This window comes from Stegodyphus dumicola, chromosome 7 (genome assembly GCF_044657685.1).
Source record: "Stegodyphus dumicola isolate Sdum_Otavi_A_Nest chromosome 7, ASM4465768v1".
In the NCBI taxonomy this organism is placed as follows: Eukaryota; Metazoa; Arthropoda; class Arachnida; order Araneae; family Eresidae; genus Stegodyphus; species Stegodyphus dumicola.
Window position 1 is genome coordinate 72,347,678 of NC_140774.1, and position 20,027 is coordinate 72,367,704.

General features: G+C 32.0%; 1 pseudogene across 1 annotated transcript in view; it reads left to right on the forward strand.

Annotated features, from left to right (window-relative positions):
• Nucleotides 1–17,651, forward strand: part of LOC118205536 (cytochrome P450 2J2-like) — a 46,125-nt pseudogene extending 28,474 nt beyond the window's left edge. The window contains exons 4-8 of the transcript XR_015042116.1: nucleotides 10,361–10,662; nucleotides 12,970–13,088; nucleotides 14,741–14,996; nucleotides 16,271–16,463; nucleotides 17,286–17,651. The product of XR_015042116.1 is annotated as a cytochrome P450 2J2-like (transcript). The remainder of the gene's footprint in view (nucleotides 1–10,360; nucleotides 10,663–12,969; nucleotides 13,089–14,740; nucleotides 14,997–16,270; nucleotides 16,464–17,285) is intronic.
• Nucleotides 17,652–20,027: the final 2,376 nt, after the last annotated feature.

The following is a 20,027-nucleotide window of genomic DNA, read 5'->3' on the forward strand; positions in this document are numbered from 1 at the left end:
GGAGTAACTTATAAAGTAGGGGATGAAGTTTTAAAAATTAAGCATTCACTTTCTTCAGCACCAGAAGATAAAACTGCCAAATTTTTTCCACGATTTGAAGGACCATATGTTATAGAAAAAATAACTCACGCTGTTGTAGTGTTAAAAGCCAGAAATGGTGAAACCTGTTCCGCAAACATTGATTAAATCAAGCCCTACTTCGGTCGTAATAAAATGCAAATCTTTTCAGATCTTTTGCAGGATCCGGCACGGCAGACACCGCAGGTACAAGCTCCAGAGGTGGAAAAACGGCAAGTACAAGGGCAAGCCAATGAGAGACAGAAGCAAGTGAAAAGAAAATTGCCCCGCGGAAAAATTGAAGGTAACAAGAAAAAGAAGCCGTTCCACCGTCCAGAAAAGAGAGTTCACGAACACCCCCAGAATGAAGAAGGGTGAAGGACGACGTATGTGAAGAGAACCAGGAGAAATGACGGCAACTATAACCCGGCTTTAAAACGGAAGATCTACTCATCCGACAGAACTCTCCGCAGCAAAAGTCGCCGAACTGCGGAAGGGCCATCAACGGCGGAGGAAAAGTTACAAGGAAAATTTGAACGGCCAACAACGAGGTCCAAGCAGGAACACGACAGAAGTTTCCCGGTTCCGCCAAGACCAGCTGCCATCAAACGGCCAAGACCACAAGCAGAGGAGAAAAAGAAGGTATTCAAGGGTGGCCGAACTGGTGAAAAAAGGAAGCTTCCAGAGGAAAGCACTGAAGGGCGAGCCCGTACAAGAAGGAGGATAAATCAAACTACCATCTGCAGTACCTTTAAAGACTGGGCCCAGAAAAGGATGTCCGAATATTACAAAGATAAGTAAAATTTTATGTTACTTTGCAAACTTAAGTTAATCTTTCATTCTTACTGCAAGTGGCAGATTTCAAGAAGTTTTACCTCATGCGAGGTCTACCTTTATCGCCAAAAGGGCGAGAAATGAGTTGTGACCGATTTTCGTATTATGTTTTTCAATTACTCGCGCGTAAAACTAAAGTTGATGTATAATAGCGTTGTGTAAAGACTTAAATATTGTAAAAAGTTATTGTATAAATTTTATTTAAAACATTCTAGCAAGAGAGAAGTTTTAGTCTGAAAGACTTTTTGAAATGTATTATTTCAATGTAGAAAGAATTGGCACTTGCTTTGAAAAGAATAGAAGTTAACAAGGTACTACTAATGTATGTTTTCAAATGTGTAAAATTAACAGCATGTTGATATGTTCTTATATACAATGCGAACTGTTATTTTAAATGTTAAGAAATACCGTGATATGGTAAAAGTGAAAGTAATGTTAAAAATTTGTTATTCGTGTGACTGTAAAGACTAAATCATGGCGAATATGTGTTAAAGGTTGAATGATGTAGTTAGGCTCTCTGACGCTACACTTTAGAGTTAGCCACTTTTAGAATAGTACCTCAGGGTTTAGAGTTGAAATTAGGGTGTGTTAAGAGGTCTCGTTATGTTGAATTTTAACACGTTAGTGTTTTGATTGTAGGAGGAAGTGTGGCACACGTAGACAGAAACACATTCGTGTTTGGTGTTCTTTTACAACACATGTCAGAGAGCACGGGGAGAGATTAAAATAGTCGTGAATGAAATAAGAATGTTAAGAGAAGTATAATTGTATATGTTACTTGCCATTTCATTGTGTAACATTTCATTAAACTAGTTTTCCTTCCAGATCTCTGGAAGGAACCAGAATTGAATAAAAGCTCCTGTTTAGATGCAGTACAGATGAAAAAAAATTTTTTGTATCCTGGGAGCTGCTATTGTAACAAATTTCTTTCTTTTAAATTTCTAGTTTCTAGCGAAGTTATGTTTGTAAAAGATTGGCCTCGCGTTAGATTCTAGAGCTAAAAGTTTTCAACAAGGTCGTTTTAGACCTCAGTTTCAAACTAATTAACTCTGGCGGGAAGTATGTAAGGATCTTAAGTTTTACTAACGTTTATTTTATTTTAAATCTTTACTATCACTTCTTATTTTCTACTTCCGGCCAGAATTATAAGCGTGAAGGTTTTTATGCAAAGTTTGTCTGGCGAACGCCAAGTATTTAAGTTGTGGCCTTTTGCCAAGCGACAGAGAGGAAGCAGTGAGTCAACTCAGGCAACACCTCCTTATAGAAGGAAGCCGTGACACTGGATTGTGACGTCACGCGTAGTCGTCTATGTCGAAACCCCGAGAGAGCAACGAAACAAAACAGGCTGCGCGCTAGTGCCGTACTTAACGTTGATTTCACTATTTGATATAGATACTTGGGTGGGATTTTATTCAGAGATTCAATTATATATAATGAATAATTTAATTACTTCAAAATTTAACACAATAAAATTTGACATAAATTTAAGAATTTTTTGTTTCTTATTTCTTGACTTTAATGAATTATACTTCCTTGTAGGTTTCACAGCAGCATTTAAAAAGTTAAAAATCAGCCATACTAACTCAAAAAAGGAATTTCTGACTTTTCCCTCATAATTTAATATTGCTTTATATTTTTCTAATATTTATGAAAAAAACCCAAATTATCTGCATACAAACTATTACTTATCATTTCATTTTTCTTCCAATCAGTAATTTGTCTTTAAAAGAAAATGGTATAAAAATGCACTAAATTTTGTCTATAATATGCTATGTGTCTTGCAAGTTTCAAATAAATTAGTATATCAGAGGTTTGCTTAGCAAATAATTCAATGTGCAATTTAAAATTATTGCTTAAATCTGTAGAACCAATAATATTAGTTGTATATGTACTTAACTGTATTGTGTTAGTTATATAGCTGAACTTGAAAATAAAGATTCACAAGTGAAAAATAAAAAAAAATTATTTACAATTTTATGCAAGCAGTCAGCATAACAACACAACACCTAAGTTATAACATACAAATAAGTTAAAACCAGCTGATCTCTTTTTATCAATAAATTATTCAAACTTTCTTGTAAAAATTGAAGCAGAAATCTCATTAAGCATATTGCCATACTAAGAAATCTCATCAATTCTTATTTATTAACAGGTGTGAAAATTTCAAAACTGCTTCTATATTAATTGGGTCTCATCAGAAACAATAAGATGAGACTTTGTGACCTTAATATTTAAATTTTGATACTGCAAGTTCAAGTTTCTATTCGTTAAATTTCAACCCATTTTGTCTGGCAATTACAAACACCGTTATTAACTTTTTACAACAGCCAATTAATAGTTTCAAAATGTATTACGATACTGCCATAATATGGATAAATATCGGGCAAACACTTGAGAAGACCGTCCATTACCATTTAAAACACTTCAGGTGCACAAATGATATTAAATTTTATACGATGGCTATTATTATTTATGAAGCATATAAAGATACATTCAACAGCAAATGGATGTCAGCATCACCAGTATATGTAAAAACATTTATTGATGTTGTGTAAAGGAAGTGATTATCAGTTAATGTTTCAAATATAGAAAATAATAAAAATGTTTTACCTATGCACCAGTATCCAATTTGAAAGTATCTGGTCACTACATGCAACACAATTTTGTTGTAATTTTTCCAAGCTAAAATCGTGATCTTCTAAGTTACTCGCTATCAGGCTTGTTTAATTTAAGCAAAGAATATATCAAAATGATTTGTCCAGAAAGCCACCAGTCTTAATTATGGGACACCGGTAATTTCAAAATGCACATGAAAATCACAGGTTTGTGAAATGAGTGCTCCTAATCAGAGACACCCTTTATTCAGCCAATTCCCAGAATAATAGTAGGAGTTATTACAAACCTGTTATTTTGTCGCCATGCTGAAACACATAACTGTTATCTTGATAAAGTAATTTATCATATGGTAACATGAAAATTATACTCAAATGATATAAGTAATGGCCACTTAAAGACACAACATAGACCCTTTTTTACACAACAACAAATTAAAGACAAGGAAATGAATTTTTCAATATTTTTAAGTGTAAAACAGTCAGTACATGCCCATATAAAAAATATAAATTATAATGACCCATTCTCAGTATAAAAGCAGCAGTTACCATAAACTTGTCATCTTGTAAGCATGCTGAAACACAACTTTTATCATGAGAAAGCATTTTACAGTATGTTAACACCAAATGATAACCACTTACTAAACATTAAGTGGTAGCCATTTAAATACAACCCAGATACCATTTTATGCAGCAAACACTCAACAGCACGAAAATGAATTTTTCAATATTATCATCTTTCAAGTGCTCTGAATATAAAACAGTCAGTGCATGTCCATATGAACAAAATTATAATGACCCATTCCCAGTATAATAGCAGCAGCTATTATAAACATACAATTTTCTAATCATGCTGGAAACATATAACTGTTACCTCGATAAAACATTTTACCATATGTTAACACAAAAATTATATCAAAATGATAAGAGTAGTGGCCACTTAAAACATAACCCAGACACATTTTTATGCGATGACAAATTAAAGGCAAGGAAATTCCTTCTTCAATATTTCAAGTCATAGAGTGGATATATATATAAATATATTTCTATACGTTTGGTGTGGCCGATTGCAACCAAAATACGAGGTGCACATATACATGTTATATCAGTCCTATATACAAAATTTCAACGTTCTGAGGCTACTCGTTTTTGAGTTATGTGAGATATGTACGTACGCACGAACGTACGTACATACGTTCGTACAGAAGCCACGAAAAATTCTCTTCAGAATTAATTTTAGTTTAAGTTTTTTTAAGCAGTTTTATAATTTTTTTGAAGGAAAAGAGTATTTTATTCTGTCCTTACGTACAGATATGGTGCAAAAACATCGTAAATTGCATTCGATAGCGGTCAAAATGGATATTTTCGGTGAAATATGCTGCCTGAAACTTTTCGCGATTACAATACTTCCTTTTTACTTCGTACAAGGAAGTAAAAAGGACATGCCTTCTTCAATATTTCAAGTCATCTAAATATAAAACAGTCAGTATATGTTCATATCAACAAAATTATAATGACCCATTACCAGTATAACAGTGGCAGTTATTATATACATATCATTTGGTAAGCATGCTGAAACATCACTTTTATCAGGAGAAAGCATTTTACCATATGTCAACACCAAATTTATACCCAAATGATAAAAGTAGTGGCCGCACTAAAACACAAACCGAGATACTTTTTTACACGATGACAATTTAAAGGCAAGGAAATGCCTTCTTCAATATTTCAAGTCATCTGAATGTTAAACAGTCAGTATCTGTCTATATCAACAAAAGTATAATGACCCATTACCAGTATAACAGTGGCAGTTATTATATACATATCATTTTGTACCCATGCTGAAACATAACACTTTTATCAGGAGAAAGCATTTTACCATATGTTAACACCAAACTTATATCCAAATGATAAAAGTAGTGGCCGCACTAAAACACAAACCGAGACACTTTTTTACGCGATGACAAATTAAAAAAAGGACATGCCTTCTTCAATATTTCAAGTCATCTGAATGTAAAACAGTCAATATCTGTCCATATCAACAAAAGTATAATGACCCATTACCAGTATAACAGTGGCAGTTATTATATACATAACATTTTGTAAGCATTTTGAAACATATAACTGTTACTTTGATAAAGTATTTTATCATGTTAACACCAAAATTATACCCAAATGATAAAAGTAGTGGCCACATAAAAACATAACGCAGACACTTTTTTACACAACAAATTAAGGGCAAGGAAATGAATTTTTCAATATTTCAAGTCAATTAAAATGATAAAGAATCTTACCATATGTTAATACTAATTTGATATCCACATTAATAATAAGGACCACTTAAAATACAACCCAGACACTTATTTACATAGATGCATAGAAATGAATTTTTCGTTACTATTACTTTTCAAGTGATCTCAAGGTTAAACAGACAGCATACATGAGTAGAAAAAAAATAATAAGGAATTCACAATAATGTGTAACAGTAACTGTTAGATGCAAAAATATTTTTTCAACAGCTAGTATGTGTTAATGCAAAATGTGTTTCCTTAGTTAGTCCACCACTAGAACAGCCTAAAAGTTTCCACTGATCTAACCACTCAAGTAACTTATTTAAATAAATATATCTAACATCATCATTTTGCACAGTTAACGGCTTTTGATACTCATTCATCTTATGGTGTCCTTTAAAGATACTTTTGACATTGACTATTGACCACCATGTAGATATAATTTTAATAAATTCAGCTGTTGTTTCGTAATTTAAAATACTATTTTCTTTACCAATAACCATTATTGCCTCTGCAAGACGACTGTCAAATATTTGTAATGCTAGCTTGACATTTTGTCTTTCCAAATTGGTTGGATACAGAGCTTTCACAGTCAAACCATAACTATATTTTACAATTCTGCCTGCCTCTAATGAATGGAGACTTTTTATGCATGCAAATGCCGCTGTTTCGACCTTGGAAAAATTTTCAAAATTTGGATAAAATAAACATTGCCCAGAAGTTTTTTGATTTATCCAGTTGTTCCTGACACACTTCAAGATGTGCACTGAGTCAATAACAAAAAATAGTGGCCGAGATAAGTCTGCAGGGTTTTTATACACAATACTAATTTTTGGAGGCATACAAAATAATGACATGGCTTTTTTATTTATTGAATTATTGTCAGAGACAACTGCCACAATTCTATAACCTATATTTTCTAAACCAATTATAATTTTCTTAAGATATTGATACAGATCCTCAGCATTTAATGATTTAACTGGTAATATATGTGCCACATCCTTGAAAGGTGATAATAAGCTACGTATCGTAAAAACATAAGCACTTGTAGCAGCTTTTTCACAGTTGTAGGCCATGCCACACAAATTTCCTCCTTTAAAATCGAAACATGAATTTAAATGCACTTCATCCATCATAATAATTACAGTTTTATCATTTTCTTCTAAATCCTTGCATCTTTGTTTAACATATCCTAAAAAGTCATCATTAAATTGCTCAGTAATAGGATTAAGAGAAAACGTTGAACAAATTCTACGAATAGTACGTGGATGGGGAATAGAAATGTAACCTGAATGTCGTAAAAACTTGTATGCATGCGGTGAGATCGAGTTTAACAAACTGCAAAAAATAAGTAAATCTGGAGTATATCGATACTTCTCTTTCTTTACATTTAGTTTATTTACTTGCTCTGAAAGGAAGTTCAGTTCAGTTTCTTTTTCAGGTAACACTCTTTTCAATTCTGAAAGCATATCATCCACAATTTGTATAGAATTCTTAATATATTCTTCATTTTGTAAGTTATGAGACAGACTTTCAACTTCCTTTAGTACTTCTAGAAACATATTTACATTACTAATTTTTAGAGGGAAAACAAATTTACCAATAGATTTTATAGCGATGTTTTTAATATAAACACATACTGTTAAATCCTCATTTATTACTACCGATTTCTGAATTTCTGGAGCTGGGTCACTTAAAATATCAAGTAACATAGTTGAATTTTCAGTATGTACAGTTGTCCAAAATGTTTCTAAAATCTGATGTTCTAGGCAATTATTGAATTTAATTAAACTTTCAAATGATCGTTCATTATCATACCGTTCTTTCATTTTCAAACTTTCTTCTATCGCTTTCTCCAGGTATTTCTCTTCTAAACGAGCTTTCTTCTTTTCTGGTGACATTCTCGATACAGAATTTGATGACATGTAGGATGGGCCATCAGGGAACTGAGAAGGTATGCATCCTTTTTTCAAACGTGGCCTAGAAATTGGGGCTTTAATTAACTTCGCTGATTTCTCATCATACATTTCGATTTCTCGTATTATTTCATCTGATCGAAAATGTAATTCACATACCTATAAAAGAAAATATTCAAAAATCAACTTGTTGTGAGTAAAAAAGTTAGATGCATGTTAATATTTAGTAACAGAAGTCAATAAGCCCTATGATTTAAATAAATAATTTGATACATAAATACGAATTAAAAAACCAGTAATATCATTTCAATTACGTGTATAATTTAAGTAATTTGTAAAATCTGGAATGCTCATCATAATGATTACAGCTTTATTTACATTTAAAGAAAATTATATATTTGAGATAATTGTTTACAACAAACACTGGTTACCAAATACAAATAATTACCTTAAATACATCATACCAAACTTTCATATATCATTACAAAAATTTTAAAATGAAACCTATTATGATTACTTAGTAGTTCCTTGTCATATAAATTATGATAAATTTGGAATAACTACAGAATCTGCCTGCACAATATACTAGAAAGCATTTACAAATTATTGGCATTTATGTAACTACTAAATTTAGAATTATTCCTGTTATATGGAACTTTATTTCATTCATAAAACTTTGAAGGAAAATATTTTTTTGAAATGATTAAAACAGGCAAGATTAAAATCTTTCAAACATAAAACTTCTTACCCACAGATCAAAATCTAATATCGTAAGCATAAACATCACATACCTATCAATAAAAGTAATAAAAAAATTTAAAGATACAAAACATAAAAAATGCAGTAAAATTGAACTTACTGTGGTATGTTTAGTAGGTTGAAAGCCATCTTTTCTTCATAGACTCCTTATCCATTTCATCCGGAGTTCAGTCTCATTTGGAAACTTGAATACAGCCACTTTTGGTCCGTTTTTATAATTACCACGACATGTGGTTACAGCACATTTATGAGGCATCGTATGAAATTATAAAAGCACGAGACAATATAAAAACTCTGTCGCTAACGCAAATAACCGCTCCACGTTCGTCGCTCTTGGCTCAACTACGGGGCTTTGATTTTGTTTGAAGGAGCGAGGTGAGTCAGAGACGACTACCTGTGACGTCAGAGCTTCCCCTCGCTTCAGTGTCCCGGCTTCCTTCTATAAGGAGGTGTTGACGCAGGCCGCTTACCTTAGAAGTTACGCAGTTGCTGTTTGCCTTCCAGGCCAGAGGTTTTAATCCTCTTGATAAATTAAACGTATTGTAGTGTTCACAGTCTCTGTGCTACATACGCTTCCTGTTATTATAAGGCCAATCTTCCACGTGTATTATTCTAAAGTTAAATTAGAGTTTAGTTTTATTTTTATACTTTTACGTTAGACCCCAAGTGGCGGATCAGTGTATTCCGAAGTACGGAAGTTATTGTACATAGAGAAAAATAAAGGGTTTTGTATACCCTTCGTCTGTATCCTGTCTACTTACCACAATTGGTGAACATAGCTTTAGTAAGCTCTCTGTTCCGAGTCAGGTCCTTGTATGTTCCCGAAGAAGGTTAGAAGGAACATTGACCCTGATAGACTCACTTCAGCACTAGATGCAGTGTTTCAGGTTTATTTTACCCCTGTAAATAACCACTGAGATTATATATTGTTCTGCATTTTACGACCTTATTATTTCCCAAATTATTCACTTAGACAGTAAATATGCAAATTTGACTCGTGTAAAGAAAAACACTGCGCGTTTAAGACTATAAAAGTTAAAGCAGCGTATAATTATGGCTCAATCAACCTGGTAATGTGACTGCTTATTGCTCTGTGATAAGCTTGCATTCAGCCATTTGGTCAAAGCTAGAGTAAACCTTATTTTTGCTATTAAGTAACACTCTTTCCTTTAAATTGGGCCAATTTATTTCCAGATGCTTTCTTTTTCTTGAAGCATTCGCTTAATCTATTAGTTGCTGAAATTGAATGATATGCTGACCTAAATATGTTGAGAAGCAATACGTACCTAATATGCTAAGAAATAATACGTAAATTAGAAAGTGCAAAATAGCTTTTCGGTAGCCTACTAAACCCAACTTTCATATTACGGAAATTTTCATTAAGATGACTTTTCATTGTGAGTGATCTGACAAGCTAATCGTCATTGTAGTTTTTTTTATGTGTGATTTAAGCACAACTCATTACATTATCCTTTCGGAGATAGGAAACTGCACTTAAATAAAGACTCATGAATACTAAATTGCAAACAGTTTTTATTTCTGTTACGTCAAATTCCAAAACCATTTTAAGTGTCATTTCGTTTAAGTGTGTATTCCGTAAGTACTTACTAAGAATATTTGTTTCAAATATAAATTTTCAGCTATGCTGTCAGGTGTCGTTATGTTTCAGGACAGTGTAAATTTACATGACAGACACAGAGGCTAGGTAAATGACAGAAATAAAATAAGGAATTCAGGATGAGATCTTATAGGTTGAGGTATGAAACTAGTTAAATTTTAAGCTGGTGGGCATCTGTTGCATATTCAAAAATTTGATTACCGATAGCTTTAATATCATTTAAATAATATTATTATAAAATATTTTATATTAATCTAATTTTGTTTTCTACAGGAAGAAATCAACCACTTCTTGGAAGTTCTTAGCGAGCATAAGGGTGAACCAATGGATTTAATGGCCCCATTAACTCCAAGTATGTCCAATAATATATCATCTCTCGTCTTCGGCAAACGATACGAATACGATGATCCCGAACGTGTTCAACTGGATGACAGTTTGGACAAGGTTGCAAAAGTTTTGGGGCAGACAGCATCTCATATATTTTTTCCATGGATCAGATATTTCCCGTTCATACTTAAGTTGTTAAAAGTTGATGACGCTGTGGAATCTTTTAGGAAAGCGGATGAAATTTTCGTGTAAGATATCAATTAATTCTTCTCAGTTTTTTACATTAAAGCGCTATGATAACCGACAAGAGTTTTAAATCAAAAGAGCATATACTAATTCTGTCATACTTTGGTTTTCAACAATGGAAACAAAACAAAACAAAAAAAAAAAAAAAAAAAAAAAAAGTTTTAATTTGAATTCAAATTAAGCAACATTAAACTTTAAATTGAAATAAGTTTTATAAAAAGGCTATTTCAGCAAAATATCACTCAAATCCTTATTATTGAAGATGCTAACCCATTCTGGGCCATTTAAAGGGAGCCTAAATGTTTCACAATTCACAATGATGTAATGAGACATTTCCAGTAAAATGATGCAATATATTTTTGCTTTTTCAAAAACATGGACTTGCAACATACTTTTTAGAATGCTTAACTTGTCTTTAAAATTTATCTCACTCTGAAACCACATTCTATCTACTATTAAAGGCTACAAGCTTGTGTGTCATCACATGCTTGTTTGAATAATTTCATTCCATAGAATTAAATTTCAAGTTGTTTAAATTTGGAATTTTCTTATTTATAAGCATTTTGAGTATTAAGTAATTCGAAACGATTATTTATACCATGAAAAATAAGATTTTTGTAGCGTCAATCACGCCGAGGTTGTGAGGTTGTTTAATTTTCTATTAAATTCTTAACGTAGATTAAAAAATCTACTATTTTGCTTTAAAGTCGTAATATATTTAGAGATATAAATAACTTTATTTGCAGCAAGGGAGAACAGATAAAAATAGAAGTGTCAAAGACAGTTCTGTATCTCGTTTTATACTTGGCCGATTGACGAAATTCAAATTGCGTTTTTCATGTCTCGAAACTACTTATTGCTCTGTGATAAGCTTGTATTCAGCCATCTGGTCAAAGCTAGAGTAAACCTTATTTTTGCTATTAAGTAACACTCTTTCCTTTAAATTGGCCCAATTTATTTCCAGATGCTTTCTCTTTCTTGAAGCATTCGCTTAATCTATTAGTTGCTGAAATTGAATGATATGCTGAGAAGCAATACGTACCTAATATGGTGAGAAATAATACGTAAATTAGAAAGTGCAAAATGGCTTTTCGATAGCTTACTAAACCCAACTTTCATATTACGGAAATTTTTCATTGTGAGTAGTGATCTGACAAGCTAATCGTCATTGTAGTTTCTATGTGTGATTTAAACACGACTCATTACATCATCCTTTCGGAAAGAATCGAATATGGAATAGAATCGAAATATGGAAAAATTTGGTATGTCATTTCAGAAAAAGTCCGATATTGTGTCAAAATACATATATCCGAGCAATGCTATATATAAATCTAATACATATCCTAAGTCGCGGTTTCGAGACATGACAAACGCTGTATGAATTTCAAGAATCGGCCCAGTAGAGCGGGAGATATCGAACTGTCCCTCTTTCTTTCCCAGTGTACGTATTAATAAATCTACAGAGATGATGAAAGAATTGAAAATATAAAAATAATCATTTTTTATTCATTTTAATGTAATTACAACTTTAAAGAGAATTCACCATGCAATGCACTATTTATTTTAATTACATTAAAGTAATACATTTTACATAAATGAATGAATGTTATGCAACGAATATTTGTTATTGATTTCTGTAGTTTTTAAGGGGCAAAACGTTTAAAACAAGAAATCCTTAGTTTAAACAAACTAATCTTCGAAATTTACCTGCGTAGAACCTCGTGAATGACATGATTTCCACTTCGCTATTCTCGGAGGAGGTGAAAATTCTATTCCAAACACTTCCAATCCTACTTTCCACCAAACATTTCAAGTTTCATGTCTAATATTTCAGATTCTGATGCAGGCATTCACCGCAACAACAAAGGTTTGGAAAATCTGGATTTAAATTTCATGCTTAATCGTGGCAATATTTTCTTTCAATTTATTATTTGCTCTCTTCTAAATGACTTATTTTAACTTTTAATACAAAAAGTAGCAATCAATTTAAACACGTTGCTAAATGCGTCTTCTAAAAGAAAGCAAAAGCGACGTTTTAGCACTTCAAAACAATTTCCCTGCATAAAACTTTGTTCTAATTAACATTAACAAATTAATTATTAAAGACTATTAATAATTAACAAAAATGCTATTATTTACCTTATATTTTAAATAGTCATGTGCCTTTTTTCTGTTTTAATGTGTTAAATGTTTCCTCTAGACATGTTTCGAAACATACTGAGTTATTTTAAAATCCTGAATATTTTTCCTGTGGAAAACATTTTTTGTCTTCAAAGTGAAATACCCTATTCTATGCTTCCAAATTTCAGCAAGAAAATGGAGGATCACAGGAAAACGCTTGACCCAAGTGACATCCGTGATTTTATTGACAGTTACCTCATTGAGATGGAAATAAGGAAAGCGAAAGAACCTCAGACAACATTCTCAGGTACGCAACTAAAAATTTACTCCAGTTAAATTAAATATTTCTTGATAATTTTTATTAAATTCCTCTTTTTTTTTTTTTTTTTTTTTATTCTTTGCTATCTTAACAATTTATCTTTTAGAATGGAGACCGTTGCATCTCGAAATTGTATAAGTTATATCGCTAAATTTTCTTATTTAACTACAAATTCTATGCCATTCAGAAAAACTGTACACAAAACCTTGTTTTACCTGCAGGAAAATCTCACTTAACGTAATTAATCGATCGATCAACTAGTACAAGCTAAGAAAAATCGCGCTAAGCGAAGACTAAATTATACGGCTAATTATAATACATCCATCAGTCAGTAAAAATTGAAAAATAAATTATAATCTACATTATAGAACAAAGTCATCAAAGCAAATAAAAGAAACTATTGAAAATTTTATTTAAAGTCCAAATATTTGACTGAGTAAATTAAAGCTGCATCAAGTTTCATAGAAACGCAAACATATCCCAGGTCTCAAGTTTAAGGTTAAATAGTAGGCAAAAGAATCTGATAGAAGATAGTTTTCCTCCTAACCAAAAGATATCCTACAGTACTTATTGTATTGATTCATTTTTTATTGAATGTTTCGGGAAAGGGAAGTTTATAGTATCTTGAAATTTAATGCAAAATATATCAAATTTCACTAATAAAATTCTTGTAAATTGAATACCTAAAACCAACTTGTCATCTAAAATGAACACAGTGCTTTCGCAGTTTATCGAAATATTCATTTATACATGAATGTCGAGATATACACAGTATCCCTGTTCAGTGAAATATACTTCCTTATTTTTCTAACTTACTCTAATAATATTTTACTTATTTTAACAGTAAGACAAACTTTTTTTTGTAGATCGCCAAAACACATTTTCGGGTAACATAGAAAAGTTGCATTAACTGATTAAACACTCGCGTTAAGCGGAATATGTTTTCATTTTATTCAGGCGCGATAAATGATTATAGCGAACATAATTTGCGCTCAAGAGACACGAAGTTATTTACGTATTCTATTTTCAGACAGAATGTACCAAACTATCAATATCTGCAACAGTCTAACTAAAAAAGAAACACGCTAATGTAAAATTTAAAATGAAGCAAAAAAAGCAAACTGAAATTGGTTTGCATGTTTAATCACACTCTTTCAAGAAAGACCTGTGTCTCTTGAATATGAGGGACATGTATGACAAAAATCATATGAGCGCAAAATCTTGGCAGTTTTCAACAAAATATGCATTTCGGATGGAGCAACCAATTCGGCAGAGGGCTATTAATCCAAAGAACTCTTTTAAGTCAAGCTAACACTAACCTAGCGGTTTAAATTAATAAAAACTGACTTATCACTCCAAATACGCTTTTTAAATCAGTTAAATTCACTCGGAGAGCTAAATCATACAGTGCGTTCTCTGGAATATACAGAGAATTGTAAGAAAAATATTCGATGAGAGACAAATACCAATTGTTAGTTATTATTTGCTATCCTGATAAACTATAGATCTTTTCAAATAGAAATTAATCATTCTTCTTGAATGGGTTGAGTTCGAAAGAACACAAAAGGGGCAAATCAAATTAAACAATTAATTTATATTTCATATCTCTTTATTGAAATAACAAGAACTTTGTCTTTCAGATGATTCTCTCAAAGGATGCGTGTCCGATTTGTTTGCTGCTGGCAGCGATACTGTTCGGACTTCCATTTCGTGGTGTTTATATATCATGGCTGCTTATCCGAAAATACAGAAAAAGGTGCAGAGAGAGATCATGGATGTTTTGGGGTCCGAAAAAAGTCCGGAATTTCATATTCAGAAAGAGATGCCTTACACTCACGCAGTGCTCTTAGAAGTAATGCGTTGGAAGACGATAGTACCTCTCAATCTCTTGAGATAGTAAGCAAACGAAGTACGAATTCTGATAATGAACCTGAATTTTCCTGCGCTATTAAATAGTACTCAGAAGTCATTCATAAAATTTAGTGCATAACGACACAAATTCCTTTTATTTTATGAACTCAATACTATTTTTAAAATCTGTATCAGCCGATCGAGGGGAATTATCGCCAGACAGATGATTTTAATCAACTTCTACGTTCAGTAGTAGACTAAGGTAGTACAAATACCGATTTAAAATAACTAATCGTACAGAAATATCGGTCGAACAAGGACATTGATTATGTAAATATATACGACAAGTCTGTCTCATTGTCATATTAAAAAATTTAATTCAGCTGATACGATTTTCAGCCTTTTAAATTACCCTATAAATATAAATACTCACTATTTTTTTCCTTCTCTCACTCTCTCTCTTACACGAACTCATACAAACAAAAAGTACTTAAAAATTCATTAGCTTTTTATGCTCCAATATCCAAGCCACACTAGCTCAAATATTGAGGCAATGACATCACTCGCTATTAACCGTAGGTTAGGTTAGGTTAAGTTATTTTGTAGGAATTTATACTTATTTTAACAAACAAATTAAGTTTAGTTTTAAGCTTTCTTATAAACCTTCATTCCCCTAATTGTCAATGCCAGATTATTTAAATTTGGTAGCGCACGTGAAGTAATGCAAATTCTACCTTGAGAAAAGGTTTAAATACTGAGTTTTAGAAGGGAAAGCGCTGTATTTTTGTAGCGTGAGCTTCTAGTTCTGCCTTTATTGCTGGTTAACGTGGCGTAACAGCTATTACTTTGCTGCCACTAGATTTCGATGCGGGTTTAGGTAACAGGATTATCTGAGCGCAGTAAAGTAATTCTACTGCTTGTTAATATCTTCGAATTTTTAGTGTAGTTCTTGTTATTTGAGTTACCGCCCGAGTGACGCGTAGTGTGTTAGCGTCAAGTCGACGCATTGTGAATTTTAAAGAATTAATAAAGGATTCTTTTTACCCTTCTCCTGTGTAGTTCCTACGCGTACTTCAGTTGTCGGATTAGAAGATAAACAAGTAGATCTTACAAGGTAACACACAAAACGTTAAAAAAATGCCCTTTTAGACGTAATATAAAATTTGAAGACGTAATATAAAAATTGAAAGGTTTCAGATTTTCATTTTTTCCCTTTTTTTTTTTTTTTTTTCTACTGTGATATTTATTCGATATAAATTTGATGTACTAGAAAATGCAAAAATACTTACAATAATATTCGTATCTTTCTCTATGAAAAGCACACTGGCTGACACGACTCTTGCAGGATATAATATTATATCCTGCAAGAGTCCTGATTTCATCCTGATTTCTGGTCTGCGCATCACGACCCTGATGTTTGGGATGACCCGGAGAGTTTCAAGCCGGAAAGGTTTCTCGGACCAGATGGAAAATCCGTCAACAAATCAAAAAATTTAATGCCTTTCTCCGTCGGTAAGTTAGAAACACTGCTCGATAGCTTACATAAAAAAGATTTTATACCTAATAGCTTGCGTCTAATTTTCGATTATATTACATGGTATAATGCATGCACGAGTTTGGCATTTCTTTGGGTTTGGGTATTATGCATTACATATACCTATATTTATTTTTATACTTGCATTAATTATGTAACTACTTTTTTATGTAAGAATTTGTCAGCATGAAAATAGACCTAATCGTATAGTATTCTCCTTACTATCTTAACTCTACGATGAGCATATTTATCTACAAAAAGTACTTTATAGTAACATCTGCTCTCTCAGGAAAAGTGAGCAAGAATAATTTTTATCAAAGTTTAGACCCATTAAAAGTCGTCTGAAGAGATTACGATATTAATCTTCATCAAATCATTTATATTCTAGTTCGAAAATAATAAGAGCTAATAGCAAAATAAACCTAATTATTTATGTTTAAAAATAACATATTTGCCTTTTTTTCTTAATTACGGAAGTTATTTGTTAGCAATGAAATTATTTTTGCGTCAGTAATGGTGGTTCTTTAACGATTCAGAACACATTAAAATTTCACAGATTCTTGTGTTTAAATGCTTCATTTATCAATAAATAATATTATTTCAAATACAAATCGAAATCTACTATAAATATTCTTAAAGAGAATGGATTTAGGCTGTTGATCTATATAACGTTAGTCTTTCACATAACTGTGACAGAACGGATTAAGATATATTTTAGACAACTATCTATCTAACTTCTTCAGTTTCGCATTTTAGTTCTTTAAAAAAATGATAACTTTGTATTATTTTTATTTTTCCAGGCAAAAGGGCTTGCCCAGGAGAAACGATGGCTAACATGGAAATATTTCTTTATTTCGTGTCCATTCTGCAAAAGTTCGATGTTGCTTTCCTGCAAGGAGTGAAGCCGACGTTTGAAGCAGAACTCGGTATCACTTACAAACCCAAACCTCATAAACTGCGGCTGATACATAGAAGTTAATTATTGTATTCTACGAGAAGATAGTATTTCCAAAGTTATGTTCTTTCTAATTAATTGTAAACTTCGAGATATTTATTCTCGTAAGTGAGAAAGCAATGAAACGTAAAAATTAAATATTGCAAAGTTATTTTCTACTGAATCCATAACTTGTAATGAGTTCATAAAACATATTATATTCGTGGTGTAATATGTGATTCATTGGAAACCAAAAATTCAGATTTTAATGTCATGATATCTGTACACCTTTTCATTTAGATGGAACATAAACGTTGATATTCACAACGTATACAAGAATCATGCAGTAACTTCCTAATGCAGAAAAAGAAAAACAAAAAAATTCTTATCTCTTAGAAATTTAAGATAATTTCTACGTATATCATACATCTATTACTATTCTATATAGCTGTACGATAGTATGTGATGACACGGTAACGCTTTACGTAAGTAATAACGATGATGATCCATGTTGTTTATATTCAAATTTATTACTTTTATGACATGGAGAGAAACAGCTAATGAGCCTTCTGTTTTTTTCCATCCGAAAATTTTCCGGTATTGCATTTTGTAATTGTTCGCTGCCTACAAATTCATTTTTCGACTATTATTGTTTCAGATTAATTAAAATTAATTTTATTCAGATATATTCCATTCAATTTTTGTGTGTTACAAGTTTTGTTCATTACCTCTGAAATATTATGCAATTATTTTTACTGCTATATTTATGATGACGCAGTGATTTTGTGCTATCTTGAAAATTTTCTGTTACCTTTACTTGTTGATATTGGTTGCTATCTGAAAATATCTTTTCCCAGGCAGAACATCAAAGGAAGTTATCAGTATCCTCTGCTATTCTATTTTTGGTCACTTTGTGATTTGCAGTGAACAAAGATTACCGAGCATGAAACAATGCATATCATAAACAATACAAATGACACTTGATAATGGTGCAATCGCACATATATCTTCTTCCCCGGAGGGCGAAAAAATATTTAAAAATGCTTCGAAGAGATAATATAACCTCTTAATCTACTCGATGATTAAGTAAATCAATTAGATATTGAAGTTCAAACAACAGATTCTCTCTCTGTCTCTGAGATTTAAATATAAACAAATTCGTTAAATGAAAGCAAATCTAAAATTGAATTGTGATTGAACGTATTGGCAAAACACATGATCATGCACTACCAGAATTCCGAGGTAGCCTTACCGTTGATTTAGCACTATGAACGGAAGATAGTTACAACACGTATACTGCGGCATATGCATCGTGTGATGGGAGTAACATACACCAAGCATTTGAAGTGCTAAAATCTAAAATTTTGATAAGTTTTACTATTTTAAATGCTTACCATTGTTTTATATGTAATAATTTGAGAAATTCAGTGTTTTGAAAATAAATCATACGCAGTAACTTTGCCTAAAACATAAATTCAGTCCCAAGAAAGAGAATATTGAATACACTTCGAATTATTCAAACTCCATTTGTGTTATTTGGATCTCTTGCTCTTCTTTCTATACCAGTTTACATCAAACTCATTGCTAATTTGGTTGAATGTTTTTAATTTTCACACTAATACTCTTCTTCATCAACTGAACAGGCCAAATCTTCAATCAGGGGCGCGGAAATATAAAATAGCTAACCTAGTACAGTACATATATTTAAGAAACACGCAAAATAATAATAATAGTAATAATTAAAGTGATATGGCTGTATAGCGAATATATAACCATAACGTTACATTTTAAAAACATCATTTTCAAAATATTAAACTAAAATAAAAATGCTAAACGCGATATCAATATTATTGTACATGAGCAGAAAGTACCATATTCCCACCTTTGATTTTAATGTAAAATGAAACATTATACAGTTTAAAACATACTATAAAAGTTAAAATATACGCATACGCACAGAAAACAAAATCCCTAAACAGAAATATAACGGACAAAAAGGTCGCACGGAATGAATGTTTATGAAAAGTTTTTTAGGATGTTTAAAAGTCTGCCACAGTGACTTCTTTCCGGTTTGACTTAAAGGATTGGATCTCCTTTGCTTGGGACCTCCAAGAGACAAAGCTTTTGGACCAGTCTCACCGAAGAATCATTCCACGATGAATAATCTCTACTCGGAAAAATCTTTTCTACTCTTCCCATAGACAAAATTAATAAGTTTTTATTATCGGAACTAATAAAGACTATATTCCCAATCTTCAGATTAAATTTTCTTTCTATGGCTTTCTGAACTACTTTCGCAATCTGTTTCTTAACTGTTGCTTTAGTTCCTAGCAATTTCGCTCTCTTATTTGTAATTTATTACTATCTATTTGATCTAAACATGGTGTTCTCACTTCCTTCATGTCTTGAAGAAACATGAGGGAGTCAGGGGAAGGAGGTCTTCCGTGTCATCTGAGATATAGGTACAAGGACGCTTAATGCTGAATGCTTATGCTTTACTAGCCAAGAAAGCTTGGCTGTCGAAAGCTCTGCTGATGTAACGCCCTGAGGGCACTTCACATGGAAGCAATCATATGAATTCCAACAATGGGAGGATGCAATGAAGGAG